The following is an 18,242-nucleotide window of genomic DNA, read 5'->3' as shown; positions in this document are numbered from 1 at the left end:
GAAAGGAGAGAGAAAGAGAGGGGTTAGAGAAAGGAGAGAGAAAGAGAGAGGTTAGAGAAAGGAGAGAGAAAGAGAGAGGTTAGAGAAAGGAGAGAGAAAGAGAGAGGTTAGAGAAAGGAGAGAGAAAGAGAGAGGTTAGAGAAAGAAGAGAGAAAGAGAGAGGTTAGAGAAAGGAGAGAGAAAGAGAGAGGTTAGAGAAAGGAGAGAGAAAGAGAGAGGTTAGAGAAAGGAGAGAGAAAGAGAGAGGTTAGAGAAAGAAGAGAGAAAGAGAGAGGTTAGAGAAAGGAGAGAGAAAGAGAGAGGTTAGAGAAAGGAGAGAGAAAGACAGAGGTTAGAGAAAGGAGAGAGAAAGACAGAGGTTAGAGAAAGGAGAGAGAAAGACAGAGGTTACAGAAAGGAGAGAGAAAGACAGAGGTTACAGAAAGGAGAGAGAAAGACAGAGGTTACAGAAAGGAGAGAGAAAGACAGAGGTTACAGAAAGAAGAGAGAAAGAGAGAGGTTAGAGAAAGGAGAGAAAAAGAGAGAGGTTAGAGAAAGGAGAGAGAAAGAGAGAGGTTAGAGAAAGGAGAGAGAAAGAGAGAGGTTAGAGAAAGAAGAGAGAGGTTAGAGAAAGAAGAAAGAGAGAGGTTACAGAAAGAAGAAAGAGAGAGGTTACAGAAAGAAGAAAGAGAAAGGTTAGAGAAAGAAGAAAGAGAGAGGTTAGAGAGAGAGAGAAAGAGAGAGGTTAGAGAAAGGAGAGAGAAAGGGAGAGGTTAGAGAAAAGAGAGAGAAAGAGAGAGGTTAGAGAAAAGAGAGAGAAAGAGAGAGGTTAGAGAAAAGAGAGAGAAAGAGAGAGGTTAGAGAAAAGAGAGAGAAAGAGAGAGGTTAGAGAAAAGAGAGAGAAAAAGAGAGGTTAGAGAAAAGAGAGAGAAAAAGAGAGGTTAGAGAAAAGAGAGAGAAAAAGAGAGAGGTTAGAGAAAGGAGAGAGAGAAAAGGAGAGGTTAGAGAAAGGAGAGAGAGAAAAAGAGAGAGGTTAGAGAAAGGAGAGAGAGAAAAAGAGAGAGGTTAGAAAGGCGAAAGATGAGGAGAGAGGTTAGGGAGAGAGTAGAGAGAGGAGAGATTCATTCTGCAATAAATAAATATTAAAAGCTAATTTTACTGGCAATTGGTTTAACCACTGAAGGAAGAGCAAGTAAGTGTAATTAATTAACTTTAAATAAAAAGTAAAAAAAAACAAAAACAACCAAGTTGAAATTAAGTTTCTAACATCCAGAAAATTTGATTAATATTCGACAAAGAATAGTTCTATTGACGATCTAAAATCAAATTAAAAGATAGTGTGATCTATGTAATATACACGAAAATTATATTTACTGAAATCTGGTAAATCGTTTTTATAGATAATCTCTGCAGGTGGATCAAATTTGAAAAACCAATACATTTCAATTAATATAGGATGTACATCTAATATATAAAGGTAGTGTATTTCTAGATTTTTGTCACCAATAGTTTTTTTGTTTTTTTTTTACTAAAAATAATTGATGGTAGAACATTGCAGCTTATTAAAAAAAAACTAATTCGATTCACTTTCTTCCAGAAAATACTTTTATCGAGTTGCAAATATTTTCATGCTTCTTTAGAAAGGAACATGATTGTCTTGCGTTACCAGATCAGGCTATCTGAAGATAGTGGTTTCCTGATTTGAGCACTAAACATTCGTGTTACTTTTTCCATTTTGCAGAATATGATTAGGATTTGCCAAGTTAAAACCTAAAGCAACAATTTTCCTTTACCAGCAATCAAACCAAACAGCATAAATAAACATTTAAAGATATAAACAACTTGAAGTATAGAAACTTTTTTTTCCATAATCACTGGTATCGGTATAAATAATCCAAAAAGCGTTGATATGCTGGAAAAAACAAAAATAGAAACAAACAAATATAATTCTGTATTCCTTAATAAAGAGTAATTTTCCTTTGCTTGAAACAAAATATAAACGCATAGTTTAAAAAAGATATATAAAAAACAAAACAACTGTAAATAAAAATACTAGCAAACAGATATAGAGAGTTAATAATTAGATTATGTTTTTAAATATGAACATAATCTATTAGTAATTAGTCGATCATTTTAGCTTCTTTGTTATCAAAGCTGTCACTGCTTCATGCTTTTTTAGTAAATATTTATTTTGGTGCCTATGTTTAAGTATCAACTCTTGTTTTCTTTTCATGAATGACTGGTTAATCCCTCGTAAATAATAACTTGCTTTTCCTGTAAACAGAGCTTCGTGAAAAGTGGAGGATTTCATTATAAGGATATGCATTTGAAATAATTGTATTTGAAATTGTAACCGAAAAAGATGGTAGATATGCTTAAGATTAAAAAAAAAAAAAAAGAAAAAAAAAAGAAGATATTCTTTAATGGGCAAATTTCGAAAGATCTGGAATTATATTATGCTCATTAAATTGATTTTTTTTTTTCAGAAATGTTGTAATGCACAAAAACAAAGACATGTTTAAATGCCGTAAATAATTTAGCACGAAAAGGTAAGGATCTGCTTTTTTTAATTGCTAATTTATAAGTATATCTATAACATTAGTATAATAAACATTAACAGCAATGGTGACAAAATTGAAGTGATAAATTAGTAAACCATTTCGTTTATATATATATATATATATATATATATATATATATATATATATATATATACACACACACTTCTTATCTTGATTATATTATTTTCTACTATCTTTCCTTTTTATATACCCTCATCTTTTTCTTTCCCCTATGTCTCTACTCCCCATCTTCATTTCCTACGTTTCATTCTCTTGTGTAGTAGCAATAGACATGAAAAAAAAAGTAGATGGCTTAACATATTTCAATAATTACATACATAGTTTGATAAGCTAAAAAAGAATCGTTTTAAATTTTTGAAATCCAATTAAAATTAAGGAAGTTGTTATTTTTGTGTCTTGCACATTTGGATATTTTTCCCTCTTTAAGACCATATGTGTTTTGTCACATTTTTTACACTATTTTTTCTGTAAAAATCTTATATCTTTGTTAAAACACAAGATTAAGCAATGAAATTTGCCATACAAGTATTTTTGTGCAAGGAATCAGAATATGCAACTGAAGATCCCCAGAAATTAATGGTTTCCAAATAATCTGCAATAAATGCACATAAATATGGCGAAATTTCTTAAAAATGCTATGTATCCATTAAAAGAAAAGAAGTTAGACAACTTAAATCTGAATTATAATGCATTTTATGTACAAAAAACTGAAATCAAGATCTAGGACTGTTTAAAAAAATGAATAGATCACAATATTTCTTTGGTATTATTGTAGATTAATACTTTCTGTTATCGCCTCATCGTGATTCTATCTTTATAAATCATTACGTGTGAACACTTTGAAAATCTTTAATGAAAGATAAAAAGTTATTTTAGAATTTAATTTAAAATGATTCCCAATTTTGAGCCATTCCAACGTTTTAAGGCAGTCAATTCATTTGTTTTTGTTTTTTACGGAGATACATCCTGAGCATTTTTTGTTGTTGTCTTTTTTTTCTAAAAGGCGATTATGTGTGGTTTTAAGAGGGTCTTTATGCAATTATGAGAGAATGGGAAGGTTGCCACTTTGACTTTGGGTTAATGATAGAACTAAGGGAAATTATGTGTGAACATCCTGAAGACTTGATAGAAATAAAACAAAAACAATTTTAGAATTTAGAGTGGGGGTTGGTTTCACATGAATTTAATGTAAAATAATTCACCATTTTGAGACAATTCTAGCGTTTTAGGACAGTTGACTAATTTATTTTTTATAAGAGATAAATCCTGTTCACTTTTCTTTAAGGAAAGATTATTTTTATTTTATTTATTTTTTATTTTTTCACGCTTATATGTAGGTTACAGAGGAATTTTGTTTGGTAGGGAGCTTGCCATTTGAACTTAACGTAATTTTCAGGACTATAAAAAAAAAGTTATAGGAGGTTTGCCTCTCATACATAGGGTTAGAGGTAGGATTAAAGGATTTTTGTTGTTGTTGTTGTTGTTGTTGTTGTTGTCGTTGTTAAGAGAAGGTTTGACACCTATTGTGAAACTTTACAAAAACTACAACAGACAAAAATAAATGTTATTTAAAACCAGTGACGTCACTAACAGAAAACGTGACGTTTGGAAAAATATTACGTATTTTTTGCCCACCTATTTAAATATCAAAAGAAAAAAAAAAAAAAACTCTTTGCTAAATCTGACAAATTGTTGACAAATTTTGAATGAATTTGATTTTTAACTGGCTGTACTCGGCCACGCATTGGTTAACACAAGTATCAGATTGATTTGTATAAAAAACACAAAAACACACACACACACACACACACACACACACACACACACACACACACTTTGATAATAGTAAGAAATTGACAGTTTAAAGACTTCAAAATCACACATAAGGAGATTTTGAAGTATTTAAACTGTCAATTTCTGATTAAAGGCTAGAGTCAAGTATCATAATTCATTTTGAAATGTTTTGGCAATTTCCTGGACTCAGCTATAGTAGTGGTGTAATCTTTTCCTTTTTTATATAACATTCTTTCATTGTATTAATATTTGTTATTTAATTCACTTGTTTCGCTAACTTGTTTCCTTTGCATAAATGTCTCCGGCAATTTCCAGGACTCGGCTATAGTATTTGTGTAATCATTTTTTCCATAAAAAAAAAAAAATAGCACGGTAATCTAAGAACGAGAAAAATTTATTTAGCGTATTAAAAAAGAATTTTAGCCAATCGTACTGAAACGTTTACACATGCACACATACACGACTACTATAAAACAGCACGGTAACATAAGTGCATGAGAACACTTAACATCTACGATGTATTTAAATGTTAAAAAAAGATTTTTTAGCTTATAACCATCTACAATTTATTTAAACAAACAAAATTTATTTAGCATAAAAAAAAACAGCAGTTTAGTCAATCGCTCGCACGCACACACACAAATGTAAACAAAAACACGACTGGTAGATCGTGTAAAAACGATGCAAAAAACAACACGGTGACACAAGTGTATAATAACAATTAACATCTATGATATATTTAATCTATCTATATATCTATAAAAGTAAACGTGTCTGTATCTGTGTACATTTCCCTACGCAATAACTTTGTCAATTTTAAGTCTATAGGCTCAAAATTTGATATACAGGGTACTGAGATTTGGGAAAATCGATGTGATCATTTTTGGCCAGAAATTTGGCGATTAAGGGGTCAAAGTTCAACGATTTAACCTTTGAGAACTCTACAAAACTCCTCCGACAATTTTGTGTCTAAACACTTAAAATTTTAGATATAGGTTTCTTGGACATGGATCTAACTTTAAATGTTAAGGGGTCAAAGTTAAAAAGATTGACCGCTCTTTTAACACAGGCAATGCCGGGCTGAAATGCTAGTATATCTATAAAAGTGAAATTCTGTGTGTGTGTGTGTGTGTGTGTGTGTGTGTGTGTGTGTGTGTGTGTGTGTTCGTGTTCATTTCTCTACCAAATTACTGCCAATTTTCAGTCTACAGACTCGAGATTTGACATAAGGGGTATTGAGATTAAGGAAAATCTTTTTAATCGGTTTTCGGCCAGAAATTGTGCTGTCAAGGGGTTAAAGTTCAACAATTTGACATTTGAAAACTCTACCAAACTCATCCGCCAATTTTGGATCTAAACTCTTGAAATTTTAAAATGTAGGACATGGATCAAAATTTTAATTTGATTTGAGCCCCCATAAAATAAAGGTTAATGGGTCAAAATTGAGGTCAAAGTTTAAAAAATTTACCTCTGCGGTCTCTACCAAATTTTACATACAGGGTATTCAGAGATCAGGCAAGCTTTTAAATCGGTTTGGGTAGAAAATTTGAGCTGCCAAGGGGTCAAAGGTCAAAAGATTTGACCTTTGCGGTGTCTAGCAAACTACTCAGCCAATTTTGGGTCTAAATATTTGAAATTTATTTGAAATTTATACATAACGGGTATTCAGACATGCGGCAAGCATTTTAATCAGTTTTGGGGTGAAAATTTGGAAGAATATTGTCAACTAGATTAGTAACCTCTAGCAGTACCAACCACAGCAGTTTCAGTCAAGCTGGAGATTCTGTTTGAATACCACAAAGAATTTCAAACAGACCATCTATCCAGCAAAGTGATGGAATGATTCCAAAACTCCCACCCCGATTCCCATACAATTACGATTTTGTTCTAAATTCTAGATTACAATTCTTTTTAAATCTTTACATATTTAGTTATAGAGATTTTTTTTTAATTTTGGTATTTTTCAAGATTACCATAAAAACCCGTGTAATATTTTCACTAACATAAAAATACACTTTTAGAATAGATTTTATTTTTACTGGTAGTTAAAAATCAACAAATATTTATCATTGGTATAATTATGGAAAATTAAATTACGAACAAAAATAGACAAAAAAATCGTTTTCATAGTCAAAAAATTAGGCACAAAATTTATTTTCCGATTTAATCATCCCAACACTAATTTAGCAGAAAGAAACAGTAAATCGTTACTGTTCCAGATCGATCATCTTGCTGTGAGGCTCGTAATTGCTGTATATAACGCGTATCTCCGTCGCTGTCATAATATCTCCGAATCATGATACAAAAGCAGTATTTTTGTATATATATTTTTTAATTTCTTTTTTAAAATAATCGGCGAACGCAGACACTTTAGCTTGCGCTCCTCCAGGTAAGACGATTTCACATAGAACTGAACTTGTTGCACCATTTCTTAGTTTAACGAACAAATTATAAGGTTGACAGCAAATAACTCTGACACACCGACACAGAGATATGTCCTGGATATGACCTTAAACTATATCCGATGGTGAGGCCCCAGCCTGCGAGCTTTGGGGAGTGTGGAGCCACCCTTTAATTGCCATTGCTCCCAGGTTCACTCTGACCCGGTGTGGTGGTACCCGTTAGGGTCCTAACTATGGGTTAAATAGAAACTGACTTCGGAAAAAAAAAACAACAAATATATTCTATTAAAAAATTTTCTTCAAAATCACTGGATTCAGCATTAAATAACCTAAAAAGGGTTGATATGCTGTAAAACAAACAACCAACGACACAGATAAGAAACGATTGAGCACTTTCCATTCACCTAACCCAAATATTGAGATTCCAAGTGACATTTCGTTTTATAATAGTATTGTTATTCACTGATAAAAAAAGAGGTATTTATTGCAATAGAAAAGGAGATTATGAGAAACAAAAATGGTCAGCTTATGAAATAAGCGCATTATAATAACATATTTCACATATGTTCAGTGTTTGTTGATCAAAAGTCAGATGTGTGTGTGGGGGGGAATGTTGTCCATATACAAATTGTCATTCGTCTATATATATATATATATATATATATATTATATATAAATTCGTATTCCTGTCTGTATGTATGTTTACAATTTTATTAAGACAGACAAACGATCCATTACTTTTCTTTTTAATTTACTTACTTGCATAAACTTTATTTTATTTATTTCTATATATCGTATGAATCTTGCAAAATGTACGCTGAAGAGGTAACCTCATTTGCATAATACATTAACGAAAATCGATGTTACTAAATAGCTGTATGTTAGTTACCATTTATAGTGAGAGAATTGTTTTAAGTGTTCTGTTTAAGATTATTATTCAAAGTTGATTTATATTGATAATTATTTAATTTAAATTTATTTTGAATTATTATTACCGACATCGATTTTTTTTTTAGAAACCGGTTTTGAGTTATTTTCCCTGGGCGCCACCTCTTGGATAAAATACAATATTTCCCTCCATACACCTACTGGTGGTCGTTTTTTCTCTTTTTTTTTGCATTTAAAACAGGGAAGTTTTGTAATTTTGTGAGATAATTATATCAAAATTAAAAACAATTTCCTTATTTCGATTTTTTTTATCAGAGGGTTACATTTTTATTTAAAACAAACAATCCAATCACGATTCTTTATTTAAAACAAAAACGAACTTTCAAGCATTATTTTTAGAATTAATTTAAATAAAATATTTTCCAACGTTATTTCTCAACTAACGCTGTGGTCCAGTGGATTAGGAGGTTCTCTCATAAGCATTAATTTTCACGTTCACGTACACCTACTGGTGGTAGTTTTTTTTTTTTTTCTCTTTATTTTATAAACAGGGGTGTTTTGTAATTTCGGCAGATAAAAACAAAAAACAATTTCCTTATTTCGATGTTTATATCAGAGGGTTACATTTTTTTTTAATAAAAAAAAATCAAACAATCCAATTACGATCCTTTCTTTAAAACAAAAAAGAACTTTCATTTACATTTTTTACCAGGTTTTTTTTTTTTGCACTTAAACAGGGTTAAAAGTTTTTTCAACTTTCTATTATTTATTTGGCATTTTTTGCAGCGGTTAATTACATTACAATAAACTATTTCTCTTATTTCGAGGGTTATATAAATCACATCTTGACATCGTAACTGCTAATTGCTTTTCTTTTAATGACACACTAAGTCATAACTATTTTATATCATTTTTATAACATAAAAACGTTTATTTCGGTTAACACAAATTCTACTTTGGTATTTTTAAAAATGAATTATTTACAGCTTTTTCATAGCAACAGACTGTAAATACAAATCTTTCTTGGTTGAATTACTAATGTAATGACCAAGGAATATAATAACTACGTTGTATTATCACGGCCAATAAATTATTAATTAAACCAAATTGTGGTAAAACTTGAGAACGTTCTGTTTTACAGTTGTTATAACAATGGAACGGACATTTAAATTTAGTTCTGTTTATTTCCTTTTTTTTTAACTTGCCCCCCCCCCACACCAACATCGAAAGTAATCGAAAGAATTACATTCAACAAATAAGTATGTGATATCCTCTCCACCAGGTGAGATTCTAACAGTAGTAAAAATCATTTATGGGCGTCCGAAATGCCCCCCCCCTTAAAAATATGCGATGGGAATACGGTATTATATCGGAGCACACTTACACATTTCCTTTACCCTATCTCCTCCCTCTTTGCCGTCGATGGTCGTTCAACAGTCGACCGAAGTAAAAGATTCCTAAGGAAATACCCTTATCCCGAGAAAGTTCTTTCACCGGCAATGAACAGCCGTAAAAAAAAATAAATAAAAATATTAAGTTTTCTTGAAAAAAACAATAAATAAATAAATTTTTTCCTGTACTTTTATCTAACAATTTACGCTTTTCGTAAACATATTTTTACGTATTTTCTTTAAAATTATACATATATATATATATATATATATATATATATACATATATTTCTGTGCCCCCCTCCCGCAAAAAAAAAAAACTTGACTAAACAAAAAGTCTTGAAAAAAAAAAAAAAAAAAAATTGTACTTACACCTAAGAATTTATGGTGAAAAAAGTAAAACTTTCATCTTTTCTTGAAGGGGAAAAAAAACTGTTGATAAATATTTTGCAAAAAAAAAAAAAAAAAAATATATATATATATATATATATATATATATAAAATAAAATAAATAAAAATATTTTCAGTCCTTTAAAGGTAGGTCTTTGTTATTTTTGATTACATTTGTATTTTTTCGGGTCTGCTACAATGCTCGGTTTAAACCGATGAGTGCCGGTCTCGCCTGATCCATGCTTGACGGGGATGGATTTCTGAGAATCCGGGTCAAATTATGCAAGAGTATTGAATATTTAAAAAGAAAGCAAAATATCTTTGTGTCTACACGAAATTATTTTTCCACACTAGAAACGTCTTGCGATTACCAAATTAATTTATTTGGGAAGAGTTTTTTTTTTATCTTTTGAACTTCAGAACGTATACAAAAAACTCATCAGGGGAAATAACTACTTGTTTCATATAAAAAATCGATGTCGGAAGTAATAGTACCAAATAAATTTCATTAAATATATAATCAATATATAGATTTAATTAAATATATAAATTCAATTAAATAATTTATTAAATATATAAATTCAATTAAATATATTATCAATATATAGAGTTGATGAAATAACAATCTTAAATAGAACATTTAAAACAACTCTCTCGCTAGAAACTTAAATTAACATACAGCTATTTAGTACAATTGATTTTCCTTAATATAATAAACAAATGGAGTGACCTCTTAATCGTATATTTTTTAAAGAATCATACTATATATAGAAATAAATGAAATAATAAACTAACGGACCTCTTGTATATATTAATCAAATTGTGAACAAACAAACAGACAGACAGAAATACGAATTTATATATATAGATATAAGATTTTAAAAAAAATAATTTTTTATAGAATTTCAATTCATCAAAACGAAATAATTTAATTGTTCGTTCACATTGGAAATGTCCATTTTTCTAGGTTTTCGGGTATGCTTACAACGAATAACCCCCCCCCCCCCCGTAAAGAATGGGTTTCGCAATAGACACTCCAACTTCCCCATGTTAAGAATAGCTTTCGGAATAGACACCCCCAACCTTGTCAGCATACCAGAAAGCCTAGAAAAGTTTACATGTTGAATGTGAACAGAACGAAATTTAAATTTCCGTTCCATTTTTAAAACAACCGCAAACAGAGCGTTCTTCGCAAGTTTTACCAAAAAATTGTTTGCAATTAAAATGTATAATCCTTTGTTAGATTCACTTTTACTTAAAAATTCCGACATTATTTCTCTGGTGAACAATAGTTGAAAAAATCTCAATTAAAATGAACGCATGTTTAATTATCTGTATTTTTTTTTTTTAATAAGACATTTTCAATTTCGTTTTGCATTCTTTTTTATTTCAATAAATATTAAAATAGAATATTAAAGAAATAATTCAATGTGATTATCAAAGCCACGAAGAAAACACACACGAAGTTATCTTATAATCTTTCGAATTATGTACCTATAAAAATTTAATGAAAAACCTCATTTTTTAAGTGCAAGTCTACACACCCACCTCCATAAAAAAATGCCAAAAAATAAAGAAAAATCTGTATGGTGCACATATTAGTGACGGAAAAAAAATATCGTACATCAAAGATCATGTAAATTAATTAAGTAGTTTTACTTTGCAGGACAAGGGAGATAATTCCAAATAATTTAAACTTTCGCAAGATTTTAGAAAGCCATTCTTAACATGGGATGGGAGGCATTAAACTTAAATTCGCTTAAAAATGATTTCCTTTATAAAATTAAAATACTTTATCAGTTTGTATGATATTTGGTGTATGCTACGTTCTTTCTGCCAAGGGTACGTATGATCGTACAAAGATGTTTCTTCTTTTTTTTCTTGAGAAAAGAAAGTAATGGAAAAGCACTAAATCTATATAAATAAAACAGATGTGTGTGTCTGTAAATATTTAAATAATAAATTCTAAAACTAATGGTCACATAACACTGAAATTAACAAGAAATAATAATCATACACCAAGAATGGTTTATAACAAGTAAAATCTTTGTTTGGATGAATGAATAATGTTTACAAATATATCGGTAGGTTGAAATGCAAAGTGTTAATTCCAACTTGCCAACATATTGTTACTTTTTTCTGAGTATGCCAATTACAATTCATTTCTTCAAGTCGTTTAATATTAAATAATTTTGTTCCTATCTCTCGATAGCTACATCGGAAGCAGTGTCAGAAATCGCCATTAAAAATGTGTGATAAAAACTTGAATAATTCGACCTCCTATCATTCGAAGCTTATAACTACTTGAAAAATGTAATTCACACCCTTTTTTTTTCAATTAAAGGAGCAAAGACCAAATTTAAAAAAAAAATACAGGTTTAATAGCAAATTATGCAATTTTTTTTTAAATCGGTTTTCTTTTTAAAAAAAAAAAAAGACTTAAAATCAACGAATTTTAACTTACTTCGAATATAAAAATATATATAAATTTCCAAAAATCACTTACCTATAAAAAATACTATTCAATGGATACTTCCATTCTTCATTAAGAATTTATCTATATTTATATTTTATATTCCATGTCCTTTTTAAATAAAATACTTTTTAAGCGAGTATTAAAAAATACCGCGATATGAGATGTTTCACAACTGGAATAAAGTGAGACAAACGCCGCCTTTACTTCGGTGGCCTTAAGCGCCAGAATAAATCTCCCTTTCTATTGCTGGCTATAAACAAAAGTTAGTAAATATGGGCCACCATAGTTGAAAATGATCCCATTTCACTTATCAGCTTTTGCCATTAAAAAAATCAAAAAAAATCAGTCGACCGATTTTTGATTTGTTTTTATTCTCTTAAAGAAATACATGAGTTTTTTATTTAATATATTTTACTTCTTTATCGAGTGATTTTTTTAAAATATCTAAAAAAAAAAATAAAATAAAATAAATAAACATTGAATGAAATAGAAAAAAATTGTAATTGTACGGAATTTTCTGAACAATATAACAAGATTATAAGGTTTCATTTAAAAAAAAAAAATTCAACGTGGTTTTAAAAAAAAAAAGGTTTTAAATTTTGGACTTTACAGGTAAATTTGCAAATAACTGTTCTTTTTTTGTTGTTGTTTTAAATTAGCTTATTTTATTTATTGATCTTTTATCTTCAATTTGTGACATATAAATCTGGAGGTGAGAAAATTAATTATTTTCATTTTAATAGACATTTCAAAATGGGGGGGGGGTGAATTTAAAAAAATACGCTTGTCTAGAATATTATATTTGGTTTATTAGAAAGAGCATAACATTTCACATTGAACCTGAAATTATCTTACAAATTGAACCAATAGAAAAATTTTGATAGAATTTTAAAGTTTAAAAAAAATTTAACTCATAAAATTAAATTGATTTCATTACGTAAAAAAATGGCTGCATGAACGCGCGCAGGCATTTTGTAAACACTGTTTTTTTGTTCTTTAAATAAAAAATAATATTTCTATTATTTTTTTTTTTAACAACTTTAATAGTTTATTTTGGAAGTATATTCCATAAAGAAAATGAAGAATCCACTTTAAAAAGAGAAATTACGAGTCTTTATATTTTATTCGCAGTTTTGTGTGAGGGGTGTCAAAAATTCCCCAAAAAATTCTGATACACCTACTACATCGATCGTAGCGGACAGAGTGCTACATGCTGTGGTTTCAATTCTAGCTAATGGCAACCAAGTCGGGTTTTTTTTTTTACTTTTGAAATCACTATATATTAGGTACAATATAACATTCAATAAGAGAATTGGCTTTGCAATATATTAAAGCGTATTTTACGACCGACTAGTAATTAAATAATACAAACTACGAATACAAACTGATAAAGTTCCTTCCTTTTGTGTTAAACACAAACTTGATGACCTACTAAACAGGTGATTTAATCATGCATCAAAAATAGATTAATTGTTAGAATATGGCTTTAAAAAAAAGGCATTGTTACTTTGTTAATCCGATAAACACGAAACTAAATGATGAGGGGGTATGAAAGTAGAGAATAGGAAGAAAAATGTTAAGTTTTTGTTGTTGTTTTTTTTTTGTTTTTGTTTTTTAGCTAAAATAAAAATCTGGATAAATAAAATTAAGATTTTTGTTTAACTGGTAGTCGGTAATGTTTAAAACGGTCGCGGTCAGAGAAAAATGCAGGAAATATTTTGTACGGGCGTTAAAGTGGTTTTATGTTACTTTTGTTAAATTTTAATTATCTATATTATTATTAACTAGCAAGACCCTCGGAAATTCCACGGAATGAGAAATATATTTAATCAACTTATCTTTTTAAAGCCATATTCTAACAATATTATTAAATGAGTAATAATTTAGAGTTAAAATTAGTTTCGTTTTTAGGTCAAATACGGTAACCATTTTATTTTGATTTTGTTTATTCACATAATCTTGACACATTTCAAACGTGCTTTTCTCAATTTTACATTAATAATACTAACTGGATTTTAAATGGAAATGATTTCTCATTTATTATTACATAAGAAAAACAGCAAAGAAGCATGTGTAGCTTACACAGAATTTTTTCTCGCAGTTCGCAACCTTTTAACATTACCAGTTTTGGCTGTGTACCCTCCACCTCACGTTAAACTGGCCCAGTGTCACATCGTACCTACGTTTTTTTTTTTGTTTTTTTTTTTTGAAGGGGGGGGGGTAAATAAATAGAAACTGTGACTCATGAAAAATTTGCTTATAGAAACAAGCAAATAAAAAAATACATCGATTATTCAAATATTCTAGAGGAATTTATTAGCTAAAAGACTGAATTAATATGCTTTCCCAAATAAATATGGAAATCTGTCCAATGCACAGTATAGCTTAAGAAAAAGAATTACAGGAATGAAAATTACACATAAGTGGTTTGAAACGCAAGAAAATGAACTTTTCTATTTACCTGTATAATTATCACGCGTAATAATGATTGTAAGATTTATTATTTATGAATTTGTTATCACTTTAAATCTATCTTTCGAGTCATATTCCAAGATGGCGCCCAATTTTTGTTGTTTTATTAGAGAGGGGAGCTGCTTGATAATTTCAAGCTTAAAACAGAATATAAAAATAAAATGCTTACTCTAATCTGATTGGTAATCAATGGGGAGTAATACTTACGGTTTCGCTAGCTATATATATATATATATATATATATATATATATATATATATATATATATATATATATATATATATTCCTATCTTTTAAGCCTGAAATTAGCAAACAGCCTTTTGTAAAAAAAAAAAAAAAAAAAAAAATGTGGGATCATATCGGAAAAGGATTTGAATAATAGATTGAAAATGAAATGATAACAAACCCATGATAAATCAGAATAAGTAACAACGTGAACATTACTCAATTATAAAATTAAAAATGTTTGTATTTGGTGACAGTTATTTGTTGTCTATTTGTTTTGTTATTTTTTTACATTATTTTCTTTTTCTTGTTAACTATACTACACAATCATCGGATTTTTTTTGTGGAAGAATTTTTTTTCATTTAAAAACCCAATTTATACTTAATTATTTTTCCAAATTATTAATTTGATTTAAGATAGTGTAGTTTGCTTGAAGCATTGTATATATGTTACAAGTATTGTAATGTAGTACATGGTAAATAGTAAACAAATCTGAGAAGACATGATTTACAAAATTGTCTTATCAGATGTTGTACACGCGTGTGTAAATACAAATTAATGTGATCTGTAAAATAAAAAAAATTAAATAAATAAATCGATTAACTTTATTTAAAATAGTTAATTAAAAGCAGAAATGTAATTGTTAAATTGTTTGTCGCATAAACTGTTAAATTCTTTATTGAGTTAATGGGCCCCAACATTATTTTCGCACTAATAGGGAGACCCGGCGTTGCCCGGGATTGAATGATGATCAATGAATATTTCACACTCGCATATTTTTATTGTCATCGAAATCGGTGAAACTGCCCATTTTTCAATCAAATTGATTGATTGCTTGGTCTAGTCAGGGACCCATTGTGGTGCACCGGGAGGCAGCTTCACATTTCCCCGCAGTGATTTGGTCCACAATACATTGTAGTCTACATTGCACTGTAGAGAACTTACTGTTGATTTTATAAAATTATTTTATATATATAATGGCTTGAATTAAAGTTTAAAATGTAAAAGTCAAGTATAATGATTCAATTGTGCTCTAAGCAGAGACATTCATTTCGAACGCGCCCCTGTCATATCAAAGAATTTACTGTTGGTTTTAGATGCCAGGTCTTTCTGCTTGTGTTTCTCAAATGCACTTATAATGTTAGGCTGTATAAGGCGTTAACTTTAGTCAAAATCGCCTATTCTCTTTTTCATCAGATTTTTTCGATTATCGATACTTATTGAAAACATTCCGATACATAAAGTGTATTTGTGTGAAATTTCATAAAAACTGGTCCAGTTGTTTCGGAGTCAATAGGGAATGAACTTGCACATGTACACAAAGTTCCTTTTGTATAATAGTAGATAGATAATAAAGGACAATTTGTACAGAAGTGAAATGCGAACTTTATGTCAAGTAATACACGTTTGGAGATTAGAAATTTATTGTTGGAACTGAAAAAAATACACTTCGCGCTTAAACAAAAACAAAAGCACACAAAAAATAATGCTACTAGTAATATTCGAATAATAAACATCTCTCTCTCTCACACACACACACACTCTCTCTCCCTCTCTTCTGTCTGTCTGTCTCATCTTCTACTCCGATGTCTTATAGCTTACAGGTATATGAAATAAACGTGCATTAATATACCATTATTAACGTTATATACAGCTGCTACTGGTACTTTGGCATCAGTGCACATCGACTGTTGCTGCTTCCGCCCATGCACGTTCAGAATTGAATGTGCATATCAAGGCTCTCAGTCATCGCTAGCAAAAGTGCATTGAGAATGGTGGTGACTATGTCGAAACAAATTCTTCAGCACAAAAGGTTGCTCGTTTTAATGGTACTACTCTAGTCTTCGTAACTCTTCGACTTTTTGAGTTAAAACGTAGGGGGCATTATTTTTTGAACATCCGCCAACATGCACTTGTATGTTAGGTTCTTTATAAATTAAAGTTTTAAATAACTTTAAAGTATTCATGAAATTTAAATTTCAACAGATTTTATTGCAAAACTGATAAATATACTATAATCTATAATTAGCCTTTCTAAATATTTGGAAAACACGCGAAATAAAATAAATCGCTGAGAGAATTCGAACTCACGACATTAATTTTTTGAGCTTGCAGTCACGCCACTATTCACCGTCTCTGCCACACGTATAAAACAAAAGTTAGATAATAGGTGTATGTTACAAGTGAGGAATTTAGCCTCCAAACAGAAACCTAAGGAAAAGAGGTAGGACGCACTCATGAAAGGTAAAAAGTTGCCACGACTGAACCCCGTTCTTCGGCGAGGTCGCCTCAGACGATAGACAATAAATCAATAATCCGAAAGAAGGATCAATGCATGGAAGATGGATTTCCCGACACCCGAGCAAAACCATAATTCGTTTTGATATCCGCCCGAGGACTTGTGTTGCGAGCTGTAACCGTTACTGTGTTGTCAGTTTATTTGTTTATTCATTCGGCATGGGTATTATTCTTTTGGTGAAATATATTGATTTTGACGAAATCCGTTCTGGAAATTAACAGTTGAGTGACCTGAATGACACTTTTGAGCAGGGCAGTATGAACGACAGTCATGAAAAAAAAAAAAATAATAAAATTGCAATTATATACACATTTACTACTCGAATACCCCCACCCCACCCCACCCCACCCCAGAACTGGTAAAGACATCAATATAGTATCGATTTTAAATTTTAATATTTTGTTTTCTTTATTCAGGGAAGGGGCATGGTATGCTTAGAGCGTACTTCCCTAAATAATTAAGTTTAAAAATATAAATAAACAAATAAACATAAATATGCACTCGTTGCACAGTGGTGCATAGAATACCTAGATTTTTTTTATCAGATATGTGTTATTAATGCTCACACACCAATCCTCTTAAAAATGTATTACATAATATAACTCAAGATTTAATGTACAACAATCCTTTTCGCTATCAATTTTTTTTTTTTTTTATATAACTTATATGGTAAGTTTTTTGGGGGATGGGTGATAGTCTGCGATTCACATCCCCTAGTTTACAAAAAATAATATGACCATGTCATTCACCGTGTTGGGTAAATATATATTTCAAAATTCATTAGTTTGAGATTATTTATACGTAGAATTATGTACACACAATTTGATTTCTACAAATTATTCGTATTCTACAAAAAATGCTAACAAAAGCAGATTTTGCTACCAAAACAAAAAAATTACAAAAAACGATAATTTTTTTATTTTATTTATTTTTTTTAAAGTTTTCGTCGACATTAAATGAACCACTGAAGTATTGATATGCCATAAAGCAAACCAAACCAAACAATTTAAATTGGGGGTTCTGGCAAGAATCTACTGATCGACGTCAAGTAATATGGTTCAGTTGCGCTTAACTATTTATCAAGAGAGGGCACTATTCTAGAAAAGAATCAACATTTAAAATTAGAAGACTGTTTGAAAGATAATGACATTTCGAAATTATAAATTTCAAATCTATTACTGACCCACCGAGGATTTGAAGGAAAAAGAGGAAAGGGGTAAAATTAAATAAATGAATTACTTACACACACACACACACATTATATATATATATATATATATATATATATATATATATATATATATATATATATATATATATATATATATATATAACGCAATTCT

The 18,242-nt window shown here is 29.8% G+C and overlaps 2 protein-coding genes across 5 annotated transcripts in view; one reads left to right on the top strand and one right to left on the bottom strand.

The window, feature by feature from the left end:
* LOC145287914 (uncharacterized) overlaps positions 1–18,242 on the bottom strand; it is a 1,114,340-nt gene that overhangs the window by 1,085,615 nt on the left and 10,483 nt on the right. The window lies entirely within an intron of this gene.
* The window catches only part of LOC145287916 (histone-lysine N-methyltransferase SETMAR-like), a 401,357-nt gene continuing 384,191 nt past the window's right edge, over positions 1,077–18,242 (top strand). For 2 of the 3 annotated variants that reach the window (XR_013869225.1, XM_080135864.1), the window contains exons 1-2: positions 1,157–1,171; positions 2,466–2,528. The gene's annotated coding sequence lies outside the window, so the exon portion shown is untranslated. Of the gene's footprint in view, positions 2,529–18,242 lie in introns of all 3 variants that reach the window. The other variant, XR_013869226.1, reaches the window with a different exon arrangement.

This window comes from Euprymna scolopes, chromosome 11, assembly GCF_053919585.1.
Source record: "Euprymna scolopes isolate OS-2025 chromosome 11, ASM5391958v1, whole genome shotgun sequence".
In the NCBI taxonomy this organism is placed as follows: domain Eukaryota; kingdom Metazoa; phylum Mollusca; class Cephalopoda; order Sepiida; family Sepiolidae; genus Euprymna; species Euprymna scolopes.
The sequence above is the reverse complement of the archived record's forward strand: the minus strand, read 5'-3'. Positions and strand labels throughout refer to the sequence as shown.